General features: G+C 63.0%; 1 protein-coding gene across 1 annotated transcript in view; it reads left to right on the top strand.

Moving 5' to 3' along the window:
• Positions 1-5,675: 5,675 nt before the first annotated feature.
• Positions 5,676-6,000, top strand: part of IGFN1 (immunoglobulin like and fibronectin type III domain containing 1) — a 29,893-nt gene continuing 29,568 nt past the window's right edge. Inside the window, exon 1 of the mRNA XM_080651058.1 lies at positions 5,676-5,721. The gene's annotated coding sequence lies outside the window, so the exon portion shown is untranslated. The remainder of the gene's footprint in view (positions 5,722-6,000) is intronic.

Raw genomic sequence — 6,000 nt, 5'->3', positions numbered from 1 at the left:
CTCTCTCTCTCTCTCTCTCTCTCTCTCTCTCTCTCTCTCTCTCTCCCTCTTCCTTCCTCTCTGAAATCAATAAAAATATATTTTTAAAAAAATTCTCGCCCTATCCGGTTTGGCTCAGTGGATAGAACGTCGGCCTGCGGACTGAAGGGTCCCAGGTTCGATTCCGGTCAAGGGCATGTACCTTGGTTGCGGGCACATCCCCAGTAGGGGGTGTGCAGGAGGCAGCTGATCGATGTTTCTCTCTCATCGATGTTTCTAGCTCTCTATCCCTCTCCCTTCCTCTCTGTAAACAATCAATAAAATATATATTTTTTAAAAAATTCTCACACTGCCCACGAGGTCAGAGGTCAAGTTTTCTCATCCCTGTAATTTTTGTAAATGAGCTGAGGAGCCCCCCCCGCCCCGCCCCCACTCCCGGGTCTGAGATCACGTCTGCCCCAGCTTCCCGCAGAGAAACTCGGGCTGGGCTGGGAGGAGCCGGTGAAACCTGCCTCGGGTCACAGAGGAAGCATCGTGGGGGACAGAGAGGGACGCCCCCAGAAAAGGTGACCCTGGAACCCACCGGGGGCTCGGGGCAGCACCTCCAGCCCTCAGCCCCGGGAAGAGCCGGCGAGAAGGCCCCGGGGAACCTTCCCCAGCGAGGACGGGGGGCACCCGGGCCGCCGCCTCGGCCACGGCCACGACACTGGACCACGGACGGCCCTCGGGGCCCCGGCTCCCTGCGGCCACCCGGCCGGGGGCCCTGTCAACAGGTTCCTAACCGGGTTCCTCGGGGCACCAGTCGGTCACCAGACAGCAAAGCCCTTTCCGCTCGGCGTGAATGAGGCCCAGCCGCCCCTGTCAATCTCCCCGGAGCCGCGTCCCATCTATCGACCGCGGCGGACAGGTGGCCCCTGGGCCGGAGTGCAGCCCTGGCGCTGCCTGCCTGCCTGCCTGCCGGGGGCTCTTCCACAGTGAGCTGTGCACGGAGGGTGCGGGGAGGGGAAGGGGGGGCGCGGGGAGGCAGCCCCTGGGTTCTGAGGTCACTTGTGGAGGTGTCACTGACTCACACACCGTCCTCCTGAGGGCTGGCACCCTCTCCCTCCTCCCTTCCTTCCTCCTCCCTTCCTTCCTTCCTCCCGCTTCCTCCCTCCCTCCCTTTCTTCCTTCCTCCCTTCCTTCCTTCCTCCCTCCCTTCCTTCCTTCCTTCCTTCCTCCCTCCCTTCCTTCCTTCCTCCCTCCCTCCCTTCCTTCCTTCCTCCCTCCCTCCCTTCCTTCCTTCCTCCCTCCCTCCCTCCCTTCCTCCCTCCCTTCCTTCCTCCCTCCCTTCCTTCCTTCCTCCCTCCCTTCCTTCCTTCCTTCCTCTCTTCCTCCCTTCCTTCCTTCCTCCTTCTTCCTTCCTTCCTCCCTTCCTCCCTCCCTTCCTCCCTCCCTCCCTCCCTCCCTTCCTTCCTCCTTCTTCCTTCCTTCCTTCCTTCCTCCCTTCCTCCCTCCCTCCCTTCCTCCCTTCCTTCCTCTCTCCCTTCCTCCCTCCCCTCCCTCCTTCCTTCCTTCCTTCCTTCCTTCCTTCTTCCCTCCCTCCCTCCCTTCCTTCTTCTTCCTTCCTTCCTCCCTTCTTCCCCCTTCTTTCCTTCCTTCCTTCCTTCCTTCCTTCCTTCCTTCCTTCCTTCCTCCTTCTTCCTTCCTTCCTCCTTCTTCCTTCCTCCCTCCCTCCCTCCCTCCCTTCCTCCTTCTTCCTCCCTCCCTTCCTTCCTCCCTTCCTTCCTCCCTCCTCCCTTCCTTCCTTCCTTCCTTCCTTCCTTCCTTCCTTCCTTCCTCTCTTCCTCCCTTCCTTCCTTCCTCCTTCTTCCTTCCTTCCTCCCTCCCTTCCTCCCTTCCTTCTTTCCTTCCTTCCTTCCTTTTTTCCTTTCTTCCTTCTTCCTTCCTTCCTTCCTTCCTTCTTTCCTTCCTTCCTTTCTTCCTTCTTTCCTTCCTTCCTTCCTTCCTTCCCTCCTTCTTTCCTTCCTTCCTTCCTTCCTTCCTTCCTTCCTTCCTTCCTTCCTTCCTTCCTTCCAGTGTCGTCTTTATCTCCCTTTCCCCCTCCCTTCCTCCTCCCTCTTCCATGTCTCTGGCTCTCAAGGAAGAAGCCCTTAGGGGGGACACTGGCCAGGGCTGCAGGCGAGGGGACCAGCTCTCTCTCCTCTTACACATGGGAGACGCCCCGTGGTTTTCTGGGTAAAGGTCTTCGTGTCCACCTGACCACTCGGTCACTCGCTGGGCTCTGGCCACGGCCCACACTCCCGGAATGTGGAATTTAATCTTCGGAGAAGGAACGGACATTCATCCGGGGCCGCGTTGAGAAATCAGACGGGCCGTGGGGAGAACGTTCGGAGGAGGTCAAAGACACCGTGTTTATCTGGGACCAGAAGTCCCGGTGGGCGTGGCGGCTCCCCCCCTCCCCACCCCACCCCCCGCCCCGCGCACGCCTCGCCCATCAGCGAACAAAGGACGCCCACAAGGCGAGAGCCCTCCTCTCTCTTCATTTTTTATTGATTTTTAAATACATTTTTATTGATTCCCGAGAGGAAGGGAGAGGGGGAGAGAGAAACATCCATGAGGATAGAGAATCATGGATCGGCGGCCTCCTGCACGCCCCACACTGGGGATCGAGCCCACAACGTGGGCATGTGCCCTTGACGGGAATCGAACCCGCGACCTCCTGGTTCACAGGTCAAGCCACGCCGGCCGGGCCTGTCCTGGGCACCTCTGCTCCCTGCCCTCCTGGGTGCCCTCCTGGGTGCCCTCCTGGGTGCCCGGCTCTGGCACGGGGCCCGGGGCCAGGCCGCTGGGCAGGGATGGGGTTTCAGCCTGAACTTTACGGCCAGCTGCGTGGCCAGGCTGCTGGGAACTTGAGAAGCCGGTGCCAGAGGGACGGGGCTGACCCCAGCAAGGGGACGCGCTGCCCTTAAACCCGAGGCCGGGCCCGCGGCGTGGGCGTCCTCCCCGGGTCCCCGTCTCGGCTGGCCCCCCGGGGAGCGTCCACCTCGGGCAGAGACGGTGGGGACCTGCTGCTTTCCCTCCCGCAGGGACGCCTCCCGGGAGGGTGCTAGGGTTACGCCCGCCGCGGGGAGAGGCGTGTGAAATGTCACCAGCCACACGGCGGGCGCTGGGCAGCGGGAGGCTCGCCGAGAGCACCTGTCAGCGGCTCCCGTGGTGGCCGGAGATTTCCAGAAAAGGCCGGGCCGAGGCTCGGCAGCCCCCCCCCCCCGTCCCCTCCCGTCCGTCTGCCCGTCCGTCCGTCCGTCCCTCTCCCCATCGCAGGGGCAACTTGGCATCTGACCGGGACCCGGCACGCAGCGGTCGGCTGACACCCTCGTGCCCCGGGCACTGGACAGAGGACAGAGGCGGGCGGGGACCCCTGGACCCGGCTCGGTTCCCGGAACTCCTGTCTATGGCAGCGAGGGGGACCCCAGCTTGGTGCAGGGCAGAGGGCGGGAGGCACCCCCTTTGCGGCCGGCTGATTGCCTCTGGGCTTCAGGGGAGAAGTGACGGCTCCTGGGGGCCAATGGGGCCCCTCAAACGCAGAAGGGCTCCCCCTCCCCGTCCTGGGGCTCAGGAGGTCCCCGGGAGCCCAGGGCCCCACTGTGAGGGAGACCCCGAGGGGATGACAAGACTGTCCTCCTGGGCCCTGGGCCAGAGTGAGCTTTTAAAGATGCAAATTGGGCCCGGCTGGCGTGGCTCCGTGGGTGAGTGTTGACCCATGAACCAGGAGGTCAAAGTTCGATTCCCGGTCAGGGCACCTGCTGGGGTTTGGGGCTCGATCCCCAATGGGGGGCGTGCAGGAGGCAGCCGATCCATGAATCTCTCTCATCGTGGATGTTTCTCTCTCTCCCTCTCCCTCTCCCTTCCTCTCTGACATCAATAAAAATAAATAAACAAATAAGAATAAAATGCAAATTGGGCCCAGCTGGGGTGGCTCAGTGAGCTTCGACCTACGAACCAGGAGGTCAGGGCTCCATCCCAGTGGGGGGCGTGCAGGAGGCAGCCGATCCATGATCCTCTGTCATCATGGATGTTTCTCTCTCCCTCTCCCTTCCTCTCTGACATCAATACAAATACCTTTTAAAAACATTTAAAATTGGCCCTGACCGGTGTGGCTCAGTGGATAGAGCGTCGGCCTGTGGACTGAAAGGTCCCGGGTTCGATTCCGGTCAAGGGCATGTGCCTTGGTTGCGGGCACATCCCAAGTGGGGGGCGTACAGGAGGCAGCTGATGGATATTTCTCTCCCATCGATGTTTCTAGCTCTCTATCCCTCTCCCTTCCTCTCTGTAAAAAAAGCAATAAAGTATATTTAAAAAATAATAATAATAATAATAAAAATAAATAAAAACATTTAAAATTGTGAATTGAGTCCTGGCCTCCCTGCCTCCCTCCCTCCAGCCGACAGGAGGCTGCTTCGCCCTGAGGACAGAGAGTCTTCAGGTCACTCCCCGAGCCTCCCCGTGCAATCGCACCTCAGGGGCCCCATCCCGCCCCCCCCCCCCAGCTCCCCGCTCTCGGCCGGCCCCCCGGGGCCCGAGTGGCAGGCCGGAGCTGGCCTAGGCCCCGCCTGCCCGGGGCCTGCAGGCTCAGCAGGGGTCCCGTCTGCCACCTGTGTATTCCGGGGCCCGACAGGGGGCAGGTGCTGGGCATGTATTTGCTGAATACACGAAACACCTGCCTCGGACACGCAGGATCGGGAACACGGGGGCGGGGGGGACACCCGCGTCCACGCACACACACCCCTCCCCTCAGAGAGCACACGGGCTCTTGGCTCACGGGGACGGGGGGCCCTTGGGGTCCCCTCGAAGGCAGCACGGACCCCCGTTTCCTTGCCGCCATTTGAATCCTCGATCGGGCCTGGCCACACCCGGTCCTCCCTCCTTACCTGGAGAGCAGGCGTCTTTGTCACCTTGTCGCCTCGCCTCCTGCCCTTCGCTCTCAGGGAGAAGATCTGTGGCCAGCCATAGGACCCCCAGTTCCCCCCTTCCTTCCCCTCACCTCCAACCAGCCACCTGCCCAGCTGGCCGGGTCTCCCCTCTGTCCTGAGAAAGCTCACCTCCCTGACTGCACGACCCCCAGCGTCTCCTTCCCTGGAGGGGAGCCCCCCCACCCCCCCGGGTGGCGTCTGTGGGATCAAGCCCTCGGCCCCGCCTGGGACTGGCACTCGCTTGTGGCCTGTGTGGTGGTGGCGTGGGGCTGCGATTCCCAGGAGGACCGGCGGCTTTTATGTATCTGTGTGACTTAACGGTATATCCGGGGTCCCCGGGGACCGGCTTAGCTGTAAAGCTGGGGCCTCGGAGAGCAAGACGCCCCCGCGGAGGGGGGTCATCCAAGTGGCACAGCCCAAAGCAAACACCGCTAAGCCGGCCTGGTGGTGAGCTGAGAGCTTTGCCAGGCCAGGCGCTGGAGGAACCGAATGTCCAGGGACCCTTCTTCCATCGCTGACCTCCGGGAGGGAGGCCGGGGCCCGACGCCTGGGGGGGGGGGGGGGGGGCTTGTCCTGCCAAGCTGGGCTGAAGGAGGAGGAGGAGGAGGAGGAGGAGGAGGAGGGAGGCGGGGCCAGTGGGAGGGGCCGAGGAAGCCCAAAAAGGCCTCAGTGACCTACATCTGCCCCAGCCCTGCCTGTCCACCTCAGTCCCTCCAGAGCCTCGGGCCGGGCGCGGCAGCTGGACGCGGGAGGAGGAGGCAGACCGGAGGCGGGAGGCCAGCTGGGCGCCCAGGTGAGTGGGGCCTGCACACCTGGCTGCCCACCTGGGTGGGGGCCGGGCACCGAGGCAGAGACCTGCGTGCTCTCTAGCTTGTCCGCTCACGAAGGGGCAGGCAGAGGGCAGGAGGCTCGCCCGGGGACATCCCCTGGCGGCCAGTCACGCTCCGGGTGCGGGGTCCCCCGTCCGGGCAGCCGTCCCGGCTGGGTGCTTGGGTCCCGGCTGGGTGCTTGGGTCCCGGCTCTGAAGCCCCGTGGCTGAGGGCATGAAGCGGTGAGCAGGTTAAAGGTCCGG

This window comes from Plecotus auritus (assembly GCF_963455305.1).
Source record: "Plecotus auritus genome assembly, chromosome: 14".
In the NCBI taxonomy this organism is placed as follows: Eukaryota; Metazoa; Chordata; class Mammalia; order Chiroptera; family Vespertilionidae; genus Plecotus; species Plecotus auritus.
The sequence above is the reverse complement of the archived record's forward strand: the minus strand, read 5'-3'. Positions and strand labels throughout refer to the sequence as shown.